This window comes from Mesoplodon mirus (genome assembly GCF_964341445.2).
Source record: "Mesoplodon mirus genome assembly, chromosome: 14".
Lineage (NCBI taxonomy): Eukaryota > Metazoa > Chordata > Mammalia > Artiodactyla > Ziphiidae > Mesoplodon > Mesoplodon mirus.
The window spans coordinates 81,563,920-81,583,387 of record NC_138990.1 but is presented as its reverse complement, the minus strand read 5'-3'; the positions used below and the strand labels follow the sequence as shown (position 1 = coordinate 81,583,387).

General features: G+C 38.7%; 1 long non-coding RNA gene across 1 annotated transcript; it reads right to left on the bottom strand.

Annotated features, from left to right (window-relative positions):
• Positions 1-13,544: 13,544 nt before the first annotated feature.
• On the bottom strand, positions 13,545-18,839 carry LOC309815692. The gene is made up of 2 exons (XR_014295922.1): positions 18,703-18,839; positions 13,545-13,790 (listed from the first exon to the last, which is right to left on the bottom strand). It is a non-coding gene; the product is annotated as an uncharacterized lncRNA (long non-coding RNA).
• Between the last annotated feature and the right edge of the window lie 629 nt (positions 18,840-19,468).

The window sequence follows — 19,468 nt, the reverse complement described above, 5'->3', positions numbered from 1 at the left end:
CTGTTGTCCCAGAGAGCTTAGCCTTTTGCAGTACAATTATTCTCTGAAAATAAGAATATGCATACCTGGCTCTGTCACAGGCACAGTGATGTGTTTTATTTTACATGTCTTATTTAATCCTCACTACAGCCTACAGGTTGATACTGGTATTACTCCAGTTTTCAGCTACAGAAACAGAAGCAGAGAAGGTAAATGACTTGCCCAAGGTCGCACAGCTAGCAAATGTATAGATACCATTCAACCTCTTATCCAAGTGATCTTTACCATTTTCCATGGCTGATTCATTTGGATTTACAGATGAAGCAGGTCTCTTTGTACACACCACAACTCAATCATTTCAACATTTATTGCCAATTATTATTGTCATTTGACAACCTCAGAGTTCAAATCTGTAGTCATGTGGTCCCCTGCAAACCCAGGAAGACCTAAAATGATGAAATGGCACTTGTCTTGTCTGGTGACTTTACACTAAGATCCGGCTGAACTGCATGAATTGTCAAGGCTAAAACTAGGACTTATATCTTAGCTAACAACTGCTTCTCTCTCTGCTGAAATATATTATAATTAGCTGCTCTTCCTGGGAGAGACTGTAAAACTGAATGCACTTAAACAAAAAGAGAGACACCAGATTTTATAGCCAACAAAAAGTGATTTGGACAGCCAACTAGATGGATGCGTATTCAGCACTGTCAGAGGAAAGGTAGACCTCCCTCATTTTTCAGTAATGTACTGAATGGTAACTATCATAGCTTTTTTGCACATGCTTGGGACACGCTTGGGACTCTATTCTTGCTCACTGGTGCTCACAAAATGATTTTAGGACGTTTACAGGGTAGCCATTCTCTGGGTTTTGTTTCACATGGGTCAAGGATCAGAATAAGCAGGTGATTCGTGTGGTACAGTCTACATCCTTACTCAGCAAATAGTCCCGTGGAAAGATCCCCTGGTGCCAAGTGGGGTCTTGGATGCTCATCAAGGTTTCTGCTTGCTAGAGGTGTGGGATGTGGGAACAGCTGCTACACTTCTCTTGGTCCAGGTTCTCTAGCTGTGAAATGACAGTGCATCATCCTCCCCTGTTTCCTTAGGAGAATATGATGAGACTCAGAAAGGGCTGAAAACAAATTGGCTGTTTGGCTAATGAAATGCTTATATTACCACTATTTGGAGAAATAAATTCATAAGTGGTTGCAGAAGAAATACTAGCCCTTAAGAAAAATTCTAAGAGAAGACCCAATTACTTAGTATAGTGACTCATCACGTTCCTGAAATTACATGTAGGGATTGTCACTGTCCCAAACGTAGACCACAAAAAAAAAAAAAAAAAAGACTAAAGCAAAAAACACCATGGTCCACTCACAAAAAATTGAAAAGATTTGTAAGTGCATTGGAGAAGAGCAAACCTTAATTGGAGAGAAAAAGTACTCAAGGCAGACGTGCAAAAGATGATCACGTGCAAAAGCAGCTTTGGGCAGAAGAAACAGGGGGAAAGGAAAGCTAACTGTTAGCCTCACGCTAGGACAGACCCGCCTGGAGGTGCTCTGGGTTTTATTGAACAGTGCACGGCTACTTTAATTTAGCAGTGTTTATTTTGAAACGTTTGCTACACCAGTGCTCTTTCCAATATACCACGTTTGCTGGTGTGTTTTTGGCTGTACCCAGAGGCCACCCACTGTGGGTGATGGATGTCCTGGTGTGGAAAAGCACGTTAGCCATTTGTTTGCACAGTGGATTGATTTCTTTGCACTTTCTTTGTCCCTCTTAATTGAAGTAGTAAGCATTACTGTACTCAAAACTTAAATAACCCCGGACATCAGAGTCTTACACATTAATAATTCGAAATATAACTCCTTTAGGATGGCTTTTCCTCAGAGCACATCCTTCAAATGTCAGCAAGTTTAGAATAAGAATCAGATAAATGTTAAAGGCAACCTGATACTGGACATGAAACCAAACAAACTCTCACAAAACCAAAGCATCACAGCAAGCAGAAAAAAGAAAAGAGAATTTTGAAAACCGTCTTCCCAAGGCACACTGAAATCCCGGTGCTCTATTTTTCCAGGTTAACAAAAGTAGGTCTCTTCTAGGTGTTCTGAATAGGTTACTGACTAGCCATCTGTAGCAGGCCTGCTCCTGGATGTCATGCCCCTGTTAATGAAATCTGGACAAGCACTCGTAAATGGACCTGGTGAATGGTAGATGTCAGCCCTTGCGTGATGGGCAATCATCAATCATCCATTGTCAGTTATTTCTGTCCCAGTGAGTAAGCCTTTATTTAAAGCATAAAGTAAGAATGTTGCCAGATCACAGGAACAAGCCCTGAGCTGTTTGCAGGTGCTGCTATTCACAGCTGCCAATTAAACCCCTGACATTTCCATATTGGCCATGAGGCATAGCATATGCTTTTGACATACCAAATCTTTTTAAAAAATCATCAATCTCAGATTATCAATACATGTGTCTTTTTCTTTTCCCATGCTGGCAACATTAGGCTTTTAAAGATAGCTTATTTTAGAAATAGAGGAAGGAGAAACAGAAAAACTCGAGTGAAGGGAATTAATATGTGTACATAGCATTCTTTCTTGTATTTGGAAAGTGGCCAGCATTTCAGATGTGAAAAGTCTTTTCTGATGCCGAAATCTATGTGGCAGAGACTCCTTTCGGGATTTCAACTTTAAAAAATCTTTTTCCTACCTTTCTTTCTTAAATTTTTTCTTACTGTTTGATAACCAAATGCTATTGCTTGCCTCATGTAATCCAGTACTATTAAAAGGAGATATTAAAGTTTTGATCATGCAACCACATTCCATTCCTTTCACTGAGATTCAAACATAAGTGTGCCTTGTGTTTGAAGAATTTCATGAAACTTGCCAGAGACATTTTATTTAGTCTCAAATGTAAGTCCATGGAAGGATGAATTCCTCTGCAGAGTTTACATGATGCCTTCACTTTCACATACTTCCAGATTGGAGGATAAAAACATCCAACCACTCTGGATGTGGATGTAGTCATCTATAAATACTATACATAGGCAGGAAAAAATATCCATGTCCAACTTTCAGGAATATTTTGACATTTTTAACTGATTTTCCAAATTCTCTAGATATGGGTAGCTCTTGATAAGAAATTAATCATGGTGACAATCATAGAAATTTTAACTGAATTATTCTTTCTGATCACTCTTTAGAAAATGAAGAGGTATTCTGTATGGGTTTACATTGTTTCACCAAGAATTAGATCAAAATCAGCTGTGATTGTAAGTATAAGTCTTTGTTTTCTATGTTGAACAACAGGCTTTGATCTGAGATGCCTTCCCTTTTCTCTTCCATCTCCTGTTCATCTCACTGAAGTAACTAAACAGTTACTTCCATGTTCTTTGAAATCCTGGTTCCCACTGATTTCAGGGAAATCTGTTGGGGAAGGCAAAGTTGACAAACCCAGGATCTCTTTCAAATAGCCGTAGCTGATGACTCTAGCAGGTCTCTCTATTTCTCTCTCTCTTCCGGTGATAATTTTACATTATCTTCTCACTTCCAAGAAGGGAAAATGTTGCCATCCTCTTTGAGAGAAGCTCAGCCAATTTCCATTTTGAAAAGGAGAGAAAATTTGTTATTGCCATCTACATAATAAAGGACTTCAAAAAGAGCTATCTTTTAATAAAAAGATGTTTTTCCTCTGTAAAATTAATTTTTCAATAAAAGATGTCCTACACATGCATTGAATGGTGAAGATCTTAACAAGAGTGGATATTTTAACATTATATCAAGAGTACATCATGTGTATTTGAAACGAAGAAAAGAAAATTCGATGGCTTACAGCCGCCTTGAGCCCTTGGGCTACGTGAACACTTATCACTTTACAAAACTGAGGATGCTGTGCTGTGGCATCAGCTTTGGGCTGCTCAATGGGGACGATGTATGTCCACAGGCTTTAAGACTGAAAGGGAAGGGCTGGCCTTGCTCAGTAATACTGCTCTAACTAGTACCATATGGGCCACTTATCTTCACTTGACACCAGGCCTTTCATGTGCTTTGGGTTGTAGTAATAATGATAATAATAGCAACGATGGCAATGATAATAATAATAATAATGGCAGCTACATGACAGAAGGCAGCTTTGAATAGTAGTTGAGAGCACAGATTCTATAGCTAGCCCGACTAGGCTTTAATCCTGGCTCTTTCACTTACTAGCAGTGTGACACTGGCCCTTTTGTGCTTCAGTTACTTCCACTGTAAAATGGGGATAGCAGCTACCTTATTGGTACAGTGAACACTTAGAGCAATACCTGGCATATACTGCAGAAAGTGCCACCAAAGCATTATATACAATACATGAGCATTCCTAGAATGTATACAGAGATTATCTCTATCGTTAGTCCCATTTTTCAGGTGGGGAAACTGAGACTATATGAGGTTAAGTAATTTTCCCAAGGCTGCCAGCCAGAAGTTTGCCAAATTTTAACCTGTGTAGGTGTGACTTCAAGACCCATGCGCTTTCCATCTATCTCCCCATGTTTCCTGTCACAGGTATCATTTCACAACTATACACCAATAGTCCATAGAGAGAAAGCATGGGGTTGAAGGAAATAGAGACAGTATCAGAAATGTCAGAGAACACAAGAATTCCAGAGTGTCAGGTGACAGAAACCATCTAAGGACAGGGGGAGATCAACAATTCCCCCAGGTCGGAGGACCAATTAGTCACCAAACAGATGGCTCCTGAATGAACGAATTCATTCACTCAACAGCTACGTATGTCCCTCCTCTTTTGCACGAGGGCAGCAGCTTCATATGTAGCCACTTAATAAACAAGGAGATTTGTTTTATGTCATGTTGTCAAAGAAAGAGACCCACGATAACCTTAGGAAAATATATCAATGCAAAAAATGCCAGTATTTTTCTGGCAATTGAGTCCAGTTTGGTAAATTCTGGGGCTTCTCCCCTTTCCTGCCTCGATGTCTGAAGGCAGGGCAAGCTGGCCATAGAACAAGGCAAAGACTGGCTGTCCCAGGGCTGGGTCTCATCAGCACATTCATGTCTCTTGTGGTTGTCTTTATCTAACCTAACTGGTATTGTTTTTGGCACTCTTCCATAGTGATGTTATGTTTCAGATGTTTCCAAAATTGAAACACACAGGTCTTTCATTTCCTTTCTACCTACTAAGATTATTTCAGCTCTCCACATGCAAAGCAGAGAATTATGCAAGAAATTAATCATATCAGAGCAAAGTAGCTACTGAGAAATTGCCAAACACCATAAACATTGGTCAAAATGGAGTCCAACCATTTGCACAGAGAATAATTGAAGCTATGGATTCACTTGGGGTAACTAAGCAACTTTTCATTATGAATTATAAAGCTTTTCAAACATAACATGATATCTGAGAGGAGTGCATTACTTAAAAGGTTTCGATAAGCAATGAGAGGAGCTTTAAAATATGCAGCCGGGATCAATCATTCCACGCTGTACAGCGTTACTTATACTTTGTGGCATCACCTACATTCCTTGATAAACAATGTCCCATAACATCTGAGCACTCCCATTATTTTCGTCAGCACCCAGACATAAGTGACAAAAATGTCAGTTGATGTTTTATTTACTAATATAAAACAGTTTCACATGGAAGTAGACGTTCTATGACAATGGAGGTTTATGAAGTCCGTTTCCCAGCACCAAAAATGATTCACGTTATCCAAGAAAGATGTAAAGCCTGCTATTCGTGATGAATTTTAATTGGAATGTTACTCATCATGGGCATGGATTTCTTTCATTTGGAAGGCTGAAGGACAGTTGAGTCTCCCCGAAAACAAAGGTGGGTGGTTAAAACAGACCTTTTGACATGCAAAAGGCAGACATACCTTGGAGTTATCCTGGTGTCACCTGCCTAGAGTCTGTCATACAGAGTGAAGTAAGTCAGAATGAGAAAAACAAATACCGTATGCTAACACATATATGTGGAATTTAAGAAAAATAAATGTCATGAAGAACCTAGGGGTAAGACAGGAATAAAGACACAGACCTAGTAGAGACTTGAGGATATGGGGAGGGGGAAGGGTAAGCTGTGACAAAGCGAGAGAGAGGCATGGACATATATACACTACCAAACGTAAGGTAGATAGCTAGTGGGAAGCAGCCGCATAGCACAGGGAGATCAGCTCGGTGCTTTGTGACCACCTAGAGGGGTGGGATAGGGAGGGTGGGAGGGAGGGAGATGCAAGAGGGAAGAGATATGGAAACATATGTATAACTGATTCACTTTGTTAAAAAGCAGAAACTAACACACCATTGTAAAACAATTATACTCCAATAAAGATGTAAAAAAAAAAAGTTAGAAAAAGAAAAAAAACAAAACAGAACAAATACTCAGATGTCTTTTACCTTCATCGTTTTGCATCAGTTACCTGAGAAAGCAATCCCAGCCTTCTGACTCAGAAGGAGAGCAGTTCTGTCTTTCTCTACCCTGTGAATGAAAAAAAAAAAAATGAATGGGGGTGTCAATTGGGAAAATAACTTGATGGTAGGGAAGAGTTCCCTACTTGGAATTGGCTGTTGAGTTCTACCCAAGAGCCAGCAGGATAGGATATTAAGCAGCAGAGAAGAAAGATCATTGTCAATTATAGATTCTCTTCCTTTTGCCAGAAGAGGTCCTAAAATGTGGTCCATCAGTGTTGATTAATGCTAGGTTGTGGGGAAAGAGAACTAGTAATAGGTCAGGAAAAGTGAAGTTAAAGACGGTGAGGTGACAGAAAAGGTTTTAAAATAAGGACGAGGAAAGGTTAGATATATGAAAACATAGTTTCAGGACCTCATGTCCTTTGAGAAAAGGAAATCACATACCAACCTTTATGTGATTTGGGAAATACTTTGGTTTAGTAAGATTTAAACTAATGCAGTGAACGTCGGTCTCTTGACTGTGGGGATAAACTACCTCTCTTGACTAGGATGAATAGGGTGGCTGTAGCCATCCCTTTTGGAACTCGATATGAAAACATGGATTTGCATCCTGGAATCTTGTCCAGCCTGCTTTGTAGAGGTGGTACAAAGAAGTTAGTGCTCTAAAGATATACAAATTAATTACTTCAGTTACCAAAATTGATTTTCCAGAATAGAGTGGAGTATATGGAAATGTATTTTCAAAGGTCATTTAAAATTTGCCCAAAAGACCCACTAGCCCTCAAATGTAACTCTCCCTTTCCTGCATCTTTGCCTACATAAGGTGTGTGGCTCAAAGCACCCAACTGGAATCTGGTAAAACAACAGCCAAATTGCATCGCTCCCAATTTCCTCATAAGCTCACCTCATACAGTTCTTAGTACTAAACCAGGGTTTGCTCCTGTAAGTAAAAGGGTCAGGTCTATTCATGTTTGTTTGTTTGTCTGTTTGTTTTAATTCAACAGGCGTATTTGAATTGTGGATTTTTTTTTTCAGCTGGGCTTCCATGTATGTTTTTATATATGTTGTATATGTTCTATAAACACATGGCTTATTCGCCATTCAAATATGATATACATTTACACAATTATCTACATATCTTTCACACAAATATACAAAAATACATGGGGATGTTTTGCTCTCCTAAAACCCTTTCAGATTGCTTGAATGATTTTCATTACATGTTTTCAACTTACTAATGACAAGCCTCACTTCATTCTACACTAGTCTGATTAACTTGACAGGACTGGAAACTTGTTCTTCCTGTTCACACTTATTCATCTCTTGGAAACGCCCTGTAGGGAAGACGAAGCACCAGTAAGCAGTATTTACCAAATGCCTCAATGCTAAATATGCCCTTTTAGCCTGCCTTGGCACAATAGTGGGGCAGTGAGAAGATCTGACTTTAGGGCAGCCTAAGAAAAATGACATTTCATAAAACATCATCTATTTAAACAGGTCTTGAAGAAGAAAACTATGTCCATTTTCCTCCAGAGTTTTGCAGTGGGCTTTGGGGGCTCCAGTTTACCGCTATTGTATCTGAAATCTTTGCTAAAGAAATGACAGAGGTATCAGATTTTGCAAGGTAAGCCCTCAGTCTGCAATTGCGCACATGGAGATAATTTCAGGTTTTTTAAGGACTGCAAATGTAACCTGAAACATATCAGATATTTTGTGAAGGCGTGGGTTGAAATGCAGAACTGATAAACCAGGAAGAAGGGCTTTTCTTGTTTGGTTAACTTTGAAAATTTCCTCAGGGAGCAAACTTCTGATAGGGGGCAAAGATTCTTACAAGGTTAGTACAGGTGGGTAATTAAAAAAATGAGTGAATTTATCTGCATACATTATTTAAATACCTAAAGCATTTCTCTGCTTTAATGATAAATTATGTTCAGTAAAATGTGTTGTCTGCCTTCAAGCTAACTAATGGATAGCTACTCAGCAACAGTCATCCTAGCTAAGGTGGAATAAATACCTCCAAGGAAGCTGCAGCTAATTTTTATGGTTTAAACTCATAAAGATGCTTACATATATTTCTGCATTCTTGTCCTACACATGTGTATATGGATATGCACATACATGTGTGCTCATGCGTGTGTTAAAAACTTATTCCTTGACACCTCCCGGTCCACCCACCACGGCTCTATTCTCCTTGGTATGTTGTAAAAGAAAGATTCTTCCTGCAACTAATTAGTCCTTAAAGAGATTGGCTGATAGATCTCATTGTTAGCAATACATTTTTAATTGTTCATTTTACTCAAGCACCATTTGAACACAAGTCAATTTGCAATTTCATTAGAGAACAGAAAAGGCCTGGGGTCTATTCCTGTTTTTTTCTTTTAAAGAAAAGAATAAAAAGTGGGCAAAATTTCATAAGGAATGTGAATTAATTTTATGTATCAAGCAAGAATTAATGTGTCCTGTTATTTGAGCAGAAGTGTTCTGGCCAAGATGTGCATTTTGTCATCCCCTCCCCTCCAGAGAAACCTCTTTACAAGCTTTGTGGCCAAATACCCTAGCAACTAACAACGATGAGCTTTGAAGCGACATTCACAGACCATTTGCTTTGATGACATTTGGAGGCTTTTCTCCCCTCATTCCAATTCTATTGTAAGTAGAATACACATGCCATGCAGCCTTTGAAAACTAATCAATACAGTAAGAATCGTCAGGGTGCAGCTGACTAGTATCACGTCTTTAAACTATTTTTAGCTGACTTGTTGTACACGTTTTTAAGTTAAACCTTATGAAGGGAGTTGGGTGGATTATCCTTACCATATTCACGGGCACCCTAGTGCACCCCGCTCTTTCTTCCATATTTTAACATCAAAAGCTCATAATCTGTGTAAGTTAACCTTCCATAAAACTAAAATTATATGGTCATCATACATAATCTGATGATTGATTACAGCTGTCAAAAAGGTCACAAATTGTGAATGTTTACTACAGTTGCACCATGAAAATTATTATACACTTTTAAGGAATCCATCCAGAGAAAATAGCTTACATTCATAGGTTGCAGAACTGAAGCATATATGTTTTCTTTGTGACTTTTAGCTCTCTTAAAATCAATGTTAAAACACTTAGGTCTGATTTTTCATTTCAATGTCTTTGTGTAATGCTCCTCAACCATACCTCATCTAATTTAATAAGATGCAAGCTAAGGAAGTACTTAAGTTACTTATCAAGGGTTTCAGATGACACATTATTATTGTATTCGAAAGTCAATATTTGCTAATCATGTTAGTACAGGAACTGTTCCAGGCCTACAATTCTTAAATTGCAGAGATATTTAAGATTAATTAAACCTATCTCCCCTGGTTCTCTCTCTCCACCTCTGTGGAAGGAGTAAATCAATGACATCCTAAGCAAGTCCAGAGAGCCAGAGATCCAAGTCTGAAAGCCACTAACATCTTTAAGCCTCTGTTTGCATCAGTGCCCCAGAGTTGAGCTTTGCCACTTCTCCACAGTTTAAGGAATATTTGCATGTTTTGAGAGCAAAGTTCAATTTGCTTGACGTAATTAGAGAGGTCTGACCATTCTTGAACACATAACATGGACTCCAATATTTTTTAAGTCAGGAGAAGGCCGAAATAACATATGGCCTGACTTCTTTTTCCTTTTTATATGACAACTTGTGGGTAAATTTGTGGCAAACAAAGTTGAAAGTCATGTGACCTTTCTCAGGCCGAGCATGATGAGAACAGGTGACTAGGTCCACATCCCTGAAGGGGTTACGCTTGTATGACGTGGTTCCAGTGAACCCCTGACCTCTCACTTATACCCTGGAGCGGAAACAGCCAACTGTTCAAAGGCCAAGGTTACCTTTACTTTTAGACAGTAAACCCATTACATCAGAACCATTTCTTTTTCTTTCTTTTTTTTTTTAATTTATTTTGGCCGCGCCTCGTGGCTTGCAGGATGTAATTCCCCGACCAGGGATCGAACCTGTGCCCCATGCAGTGGAAGTGTGGAGTCCTAACCACTAGATCACCAAGGAATTCCCTAGGAAAGTCCATTTTATTTATTTACTTTTTTAATTGACTGCTTTTAAAAATGAATTTATTTATTTTATTTATTTTTGGCTATGTTGGGTCTTCGTTGTGGTGCGCAGGCTCCTCATTGCAGTGGCTTCTCTTGCTGTGGAGCACAGGCTCTAGGCACGTGGGCTTCAGTAGTTGTGGCTCGCAGACTCAGTAGTTGTCACTCGTGGGCTCTAGAGCGCAGGCTCAGTAGTTGTGGCGCATGGGCTTAGTTGCTCCGTGGCATGTGGGATCTTCCCAGACCAGGGCTCGAACCCGTGTCCCCTGCACTGGCAGGTGGATTCTTAACCACTGCGCCACCAGGGAAGTCCCCAGAACCATTTCTAATCCAATGTTACATAAAGAGCCCAGGACTTGGCTGAGATTAGTGCTAAATAAACATATGAAGTCTTATTAACATGGATTGACTAGGAGAAAACTGGAAAACATAGTACTTCAGTGATGACTTACAGTAGCTGGTAGTTTAGCTCCCTCAGGGAGAAAGACTAATGCATTAACCCAACATGCCACCCAGGATATATTTACAGGTAGTTAGTAAAAACAGTAATGCTATGCAAACTGAATATCTGGAACATGAATCAAGGGAGATCAGCTAATTAGGTTATAAATGCATCGATTTTATTTTGAATATGTCCTCAAATAGAGTCTGCGAGTAAAGCATTCTGAAATGGGGCTCTTAAACAGAGAGGAGCGACAATCAGATTATTCTCTGCCACTCTCCAATCAATCCAGAAGTGTTAGGTAAAGTACTTTGATGCATATTCTATATAATCAGAGTGACATATCCTATTAATATTCCAATTACTGTTGAACTATTAGCAATGCCTGAGTCTGGTGTCTTAGGGCCTCATAGCAGTAATCCGGGAACCTCATGTCATCTTTTGTATTCATTCAATTTAAAAATGAGACGATTTTCCCGTTAAAGAATTTTTATTAAACATTATTTTATGCATGGATTTAACATCCTACTTGATTTAGGTGGACTCTCAGAATGAGTTGCTAACTCCTTTTGTTCTTTTCTTCACTGAAAGAGGTCAGCAGCTGTGATCTTATTTATAAATTTAAATGCCAAATTTTGGCACAATGAGTTATTATTAAAATAATAGTTATTTGTGTTCATAAAAAGTCTCTTTTCACACTGTAAAAACCAGGAGTCCAATAATTTAATAAACTAGTCTAGAGTAAGGATAGGCCAGAGTTGTCAACCCCATATTAGAACACATAAAATTCATAAAATTGTGGACATGAAAGTGACTTTGGAAAAAACAATGTTTCCACTCTTCTGAATATTTTCTCAACCTAAAATTTTCTTCTTTTTACTTTGAAACTCATGTAGGAATACACCAGTTATCATAAATTAAATACAGTTCCATAAGCTAAGTGCCAAACTACTGTTGGAAACATCAAACTTGCCATCATATTCATATATGTATAGTCAGACTTTTAGGTTTGCTTTATCTTAAATTGAATTCAGTTAGAAAGGTTTATGTGATGATATGGTGTAGATACACTCTATCTTGAATCATGTAGCTATTACTGGCCATGAATATCATGAATTTAGTGTTCAATGCTGGTGCCTTGGCACAGCTTGGGAGAAGTGGAGATGGAAAAAGGTTGATGGATTTGAGAGATGTTTTGGGGGTCAAGTCTAAAAGTTTAATGAACTAAATTTGGGATATAAGTAAAATAGAGGAATCAAGGATACCAGACTTATGACTTGAGAAATTGGATGGCTGTTTCCAAAGATAGCACATAATGGGGAGGTACAGTTGAGTTTTTGGGGTGGTGGTGTAATAAAGTGTTCTCGTTGAACATGGTAAGTTTGAGATGCCCAAGTGGAGATGTCAAGGGTACAGTTGGATATTTAAATCCAAAGCTCAGAGGTAAGGTCTTGACTAAACATGTCAACTTGAGCATTGATGGCATTTAAAACTTTGGAAATGGGTGAGCTCACCCTAGGCACAAATGTAAAGAGAAAAGAGGGGCTAAACCCGAATCTTGCAGAATCAACATTTAGAAGATAGGCAGTAAGTGGCCTTCTGTGTAGGGGTCAGAGACCACATTCCAGAAGACTTGAGCAAATGATCCAAGATGACAGGTCAATTTCTTTCCTCATAATAAACTGTGCCAAACTGAGATATTTGTGAAGGATTGGGTTTTTGTTCTTGTTTTATTTTTCTTAAATTAAACTTTCAATATAAAAAGCTAAGCAGTTGATTTGAAAATGAGTATAATAAAAGGAAAGGAAAAAAAAAAAAAGAGTCCTAGGGACATGGTAACCACAGTCCTGAATGAGGACATTTGCAGTTGCCGTTCCTTTGGTCTGGGACCCTCCACCCTCAGAGAGCCACCTGGCTCACGCCCTCATTTTCTTCTGGTGTCTGTGCAAATGTCACCCATTCAGTGAGGACTTCATTGACCACCTTATCTAAAACATTAACACCGATCTCATCCTTATCACTATCTCTCCCTCTTCCTCTGCTTTATTTTTCTCCATAGAACTTATCACCATGTGACATATATGTCTACATATTCATTTGCTCATTTTCTGTCTCCTCTCACTAAAACCTAAGCCCTACAAGGGCAAGCATTTTGTCTGCTTTCACTGCTGTGACCACAACACACCCCAAAATGCTTGACACATAGTAGGTGTTCAATAGACTTTTTTAAAATAAATGAATAAAAGAATGAACCAGCAAAAGAGATAAAAGGGAGCAGCAAAAGAAGTACGAAGAAAATATGGAGGTGTCTCAGAAGCTAAAAGAAAAAAGGTGTTTGAAAAAGGAGTACCTATGGTCAAACTAGGTGAATCCTGCTGAAGGGTCCAGGAAGTTAATGAAGCAACAAGTACGTCAGATTTGGCATCGTGAGAGTAACTGCAGATGTTGAAGAGAGTGATTTCAGTGTAGTGGTGGGGGCAGACGTCAGAATGATTAGGGCTGAGGAGAGACTAGGAGGTAAGGAAGTGGAAATTAAGTAAGTAGGTAACTAAAGAGTTTTGCTTCGAAGGAAAGTGCTGATATAAGGCAGTTAAGAAAGAGGACTATGAGATCAAGAGAGGGTGCATTAATACTTTTTGCTTTGGCTTTTTTTTTTTTTTTTTTTTTTTTTTTTTTTTTTTTTTTGCGGTATGCGGGCCTCTCACTGTTGTGGCCTCCCCCGTTGCGGAGCACAGGCTCCGGATGCACAGGCCCAGTGGCCATGGCTCACGGGCCCAGCCGCTCCGCGGCATATGGGATCCTCCCAGACCGGGGCACGAACCCGTGTCCCCTGCATCGGCAGGCGGACCCTCAACCACTGCGCCACCAGGGAGGCCCTGCTTTGGCTTTTTAAAGTGGTGTACCCATCATCCCCTGCCACAATAATGCTGCTCAACAAACAACCCTACAACCTTAGTGGCATTCGACAAAACACATGTTTTTGCTTCTCTGTCTGGATCGGTGAGGTAGGTGGCTTGGCTTCACGTCTGGATTTGGGATGGTTGTAGGCTGATCTAGGCTGGCCTCAGCTGGGATGACTCAAGTATGTTCCACGTGTCTCTCATCCACCAGCAGGTGACTCTAGACATGTTCTCATTGTGACAGCTGAGGCACAGAAATGGAAACAGGAAAGTCCTCTTGAATCCTATGTTCAAAACAGGCACACTGTCACTTTCTCTTCATTCTGTTGACTAAAGCAAGTCAAGAGGCCAGCTAGATTCAAAGGGGAGGTATTCCAGTTACTATTGCTATGAAACAAACTACCCCCAAACTTAGCTACATAAAATTACCATTTTATTATCCTTACAGTTTCTCTGGGTCAAGAGTTCAGAGAGGGCACAGTAGGGTTGGCTTGCCTCTGCCGCTTGATATCTGGTGCCTCAGTTGGTAAGATACAAATGCCAGGGACTGAAATCATGTGAAGGCATCCTTACTTATGTTTGACAGTGATATTGGTTGTCAACTAGGACTGCAGCTGGAGCTCTTGGCTGGAATGCAGCACGTGGCTTCTCCATGTGGGCTAGGCTCTCTCACAGCATGACAGAATAATCGGATTTCTTCCATGGCAGTTATGAGATCTGAAGGCTGGTGTCCCAGTGTACAAGGCATAAGCTATGTCTCCTTTTATTACCTAGCCTCAGAAGTCATGCAGTGTCACTTCTGACATATTCAGTTGGTTACAAACCAATTCTCAAGCCTTCCCCAGATTCAAGGAGAGAGGAATTATACTCCACCACTTAACGGGAGAGTGGTAAATTCAGGAGATGTGTACAGGCACATTTATGAATGTGGGAGTGGGGAGAAGAGAGATACAGCAGTTTACTTTCTAATATTTCCTTGGTAAATATAAGCCTAGTTGTACGTCACTGGGTGTTGCTTGTCCCTGTCTACTCTTTCTACCTGAGAGTAGCCAACATAGACTAGAAGGCTCTTTACCCTCATAGAAAAGAAAAAGTACTTTTAACACGAGACTGGAGCCTCCAGGATAAAGAGTTTGTCCAAACTGACTCCACCTAGTTGGTTTTGCAGTTAAGTTCCTGAAGATTCTTGGGCATGGCTGCTGTGAAAATTTCTTTACATTTAAATGCTGTAACAAAGAAAATATAAATGCAAGCCTCAACAAGCATGTATTATAGGGGTTGGTTCTAGATATTTGACTCAGTGAGACCCATGGCCTTCTCCTGAGACATTTCTATGGTGGCTTTGGTGTCCAGAAACTCCAGTATAGTAATGTCTCACAGACCATACTGACTGTAGATTAACTTAAAACATACCATTATTTCAACAAATCGCATTTTGGATATGCTAAAGCTAAGAAGCTAGGGAATAAATGACACTTTTAAAAGTAAATTTTGCCTTTTTTTATGGATTTTCTGAGCTAAAGCATTGAAAATAAGTCAACATCTGTTGCACATTTATACTATAAATTTATGTTCTCTAAAACCATATACAACTATATACAATACAATAAATATATACAATGAATTATATGTATATATATTATATATTGATATTCAATATATCTAAAAACAATTTGCTGATTTTTAGAAGAGAAAGTTTCAATTCTTTTGTGTTACATATTGGTTATAAATTTAAAAATCTATGCTGAATTATTGACAAAATATACAATTTGAAGAAGATGGGATTTTTTTGTAAGTAGAGAGGAATATCTGTATAAATATCATCAAATAGGTCTTCCCTGGTGGCGCAGCGGTTGAGAGTCCGTCTGCCGATGCAGGGGACACGGGTTCGTTGCCCCGGTCTGGGAAGATCCCACATGACGCGGAGCGGCTAGGCCCATGAGCCATGGCCACTGAGCCTGTGCGTCCGGAGCCTGTGCTCCGCAGCGGGAGAGGCCACAACAGTGAGAGGCCCGTGAACCAAAAAAAAAAAAAAGAAAAAAAAATCATCAAATATTATCAATATTTATAAAGTATTTTGTAGTTTAATTTTTTTTGAATGATTCTTGGTATAGCCCTCTTTGGTATGTAAGGCAGGCATTATTGTTCTATAGTCATTTTACAGATGTAAAAGCTGAGGATTACAATATTTAAATGACCTAGTTTCACAAAGTAAGAAAATGGTAGAGCTAGAATCTGAACCTTGTTTCTATTGTACCCCACTAAATGGATTATGTATGTTTATAAACATATGCCTAAATTTACACGTTTATATACACATATGCAATCATAGAGGTCAATTTTATGTAATCCGTAGTCACATATCTAATTGTGTATATGTCTATAGAAATAAATATGCTAGTAATTATTTAGATTTTAAGCAAAATCACTCATATTTTTAAGTTACAAATGTATACTTATACTTATTTTCCATCTTCCTATCAAACTTCCATTTGATACCTGAAAATATGTTTGCATCCAGTACACGCATTGATTAAAAAACTATTTAAAAGCTGATAGCTACTAAAGATGTCTTTAGATTTTTGAAAGCTGAGCAAATATAGAACTTCAGTGTTCAAACTTGGCATTTTACCCACTCTCTTTTTGGAGTTAAAGGGATTCAGCAGTTAAAATTCCATGAAAATTTATGAGGAAGAGCCAAGACAGAGAAAATAGAGTTTACACATAATCCACCCTTGACCTCAACAAAGCTTTTGATAAAATGCAACATGTAAGACTTTGTGCATAGACTTGAGGGCAAAGAATTTAGGGAAAAAACCAATGGCCAGGAGTTTACGATAAAGCATATGTGTGTGTAAGTGAAAAGGAGATGACAGATGTAGGCAAAGCAGAGAGGGTCTCCAGAATTAGTTACTTTCCATTACTGATCCAGTAGAAATAATTGGCAAAGAAGAAAGAAAGTCAAAAATACCAAACTATAAAACCTCAGGCCTAAATCCACAAAAGGCAAATACATATATATTTTAACTCTAAGACTGCTCTCTGAGGAGTAAAGTTAAAAAAGAAAGGAGTTCCAGTATTCATTAGTGTCTCAAACTCATAACAAAATCTTATGTACCTGTGACTCATTGTACCTCCAGGATTCTAAGAAGCTATTCTTTGTAAGACAAAGGACAAAGGAAGATTTAGTAACAGTCTTTTGGGGGAAAAACACCGCATTAAATGTACATGATAAATTGAGAACATATTCTAGTTGCAGAAATGTGAAAATGTGAGGGTGGGAAGTAATCTTAAAATCGAGGAAATAGGTAAATATTTGACTCGAACCACTTAGATTAAGAGAAAGATGTATTTAGTGAATAGCACTCAAATGACAACAGGGATTAACAAAGAGCAGAACTCTCAGTGAGGCACAATTAAACCAGCAGTTAAATAATCTAGCGAACAGGTGCTTAAACAAGCAAACAATCACAGGCTGCCCGATCACCGCTCAATGCACAGAGCATGAGTCACAGAAATTATTTCAGCATCACTGAAGGGAAAAGCCATGTTGTGCTCAATTCTGGTTGACCTATTACAAATAAGGATATCAGAGAAAATAAGAAGTGTATGGCAGAAAGTAGATAAAGTTATTCAGTGATTCGAAGAAATTAATTATAGAAGAAAAGCACAAAAACTAGGTGTGTTGTGATGACCTCATTGAGGGAAGCAAGGATGACAGGCCTTGCAAGGGTGGATTCCCTGAAGGGATCTGCATTTATAACAACTAAAAAGGGAAGCATCAAATCCCCAAGAGAGCCCAGCAAGAGCAAAATTTAATTGATATCTCTCATCCATTCCCTGATATTAGTTAATACTGGAAAGAAAGGGTTCTGAGAAGTGATTAAGATGAATGTCAACAGTCCAAATAGGGACCTGATTAAGAATTCAGAGGAAGAAAAATAAATTCTTATGAAGGTACATCTTTTAAAATTGTTCTTTATCTGGACTTTTGATGACCCTGAATGAACACTTTACTTAGGGGAAAAAAATGTACACCTGTATTGTCTGGAACTGGCATGTGAATACAGGCTCTCAGTAGACTTTATTTCTAAGTTTTAACATCAGGCAAGTTATTTTTCTTTGTTTATCCTTGGGATTAAAATATTACACGAAATGGCAAGAACTAAGGAGTTTGTCATAGCTGCTGTTCAGACACCACATTTTAGCTGTTATACACCACACTTTATGACTCTCAGAATCAGCCCCAACATAACCTTTGAGATTAGACCTGTGTGAGATCCTTCAGGTACTTGCTCCCTCTCTGATTAAGCCACTTGCGTCTGGATCACAGTGATTTCAGCTTTGAGTGAAGGAGAACAGAAGAGGAAAAAGTGCTCAAACTTTATAAATCCAGAATAAAAATGAACAATAGCTAAAGGAAACACTTTTTTTTTTAGTTCAACCAATCAACTTTATTATCATTACACGTGTTATATACTGAATGCACCAATTGTCACCTCCCCTCCCCCAGGCACAGAACTCTCCAAGTAGCAAACCTGTGCGTATGTGTGTGCTTAAATTTCAAACGAAGTTACTATCTATGTTAAAAATGACTCTAAAACTCCAGAAGGATAACACATGGCTTGATGTTAATTTTGATATGGTACTTTTTATTTAATCTACTCCATATCTCTGAATGCCTAAAGCTATTGGGTTAAATATGAATGCAGTCTATTTCTGAGCTATTTCAATGACAGAGGTTTCACTGTGACAGCTGGACTTCCAAGTTGAGCTGTAGCATATAATTCACACTATCCTTTTTTGTAATTTAGATGCAATATCTTTTTAATATTCATTAATTTGACTTAAATATTGATTTGATATCACTAATATGCACGACTCAAAATACTCTTTTTTTTAACATCTTTATTGGAGTATAATTGCTTTACAATGGTGTGTTAGTTTCTGCTTTATAACAAAGTGAATCAGTTATACATATACATATGTTCCCATATCTCTTCCCTCTTGCGTCTCCCTCCCTCCCACCCTCCCTATCCCACCCCTCTAGGTGGTCACAAAGCACCGAGCTGATCTCCCTGTGCTATGCGGCTGCTTCCCACTAGCTATCTATTTTACATTCGGTAGTGTATATATGTCCATGCCACTCTCTCACTTTGTCACAGCTTACCATTCGCCCTCCTCATATCCTCAAGTCCCTGCTCTAGTAGGTCTGTGTCTTTATTCCTGTTTTACCCCTAGGTTCTTCATGACCCTTTTTTTTTTTCTTAGATTCCATATATATGTGTTAGCATACAGTATTTGTTTTTCTCATTCTGACTTACTTCACTCTGTATGACAGACTCTAGATCCATCCACCTCACGATAAATAACTCAATTTCATTTCTTTTTATGACTAAGTAATATTCCATTGTATATATGTGCCATATCTTCTTTATCCCTTCATCTGTTGATGGACACTTAGGTTGCTTCCATGCCATGGCTATTGTAAATAGAGCTGCAATGAACATTTTGGTACATGACTCTTTTTGAATTATGGTTTTCTCAGGGTATATGCCCAGTAGTGGGATTGCTGGATTGTATGGTAGTTCTATTTGTAGTTTTGTTTTTTTTTTTTTTTTTACACGGGCCTCTCACTGTTGTGGCCTCTCCCGTTG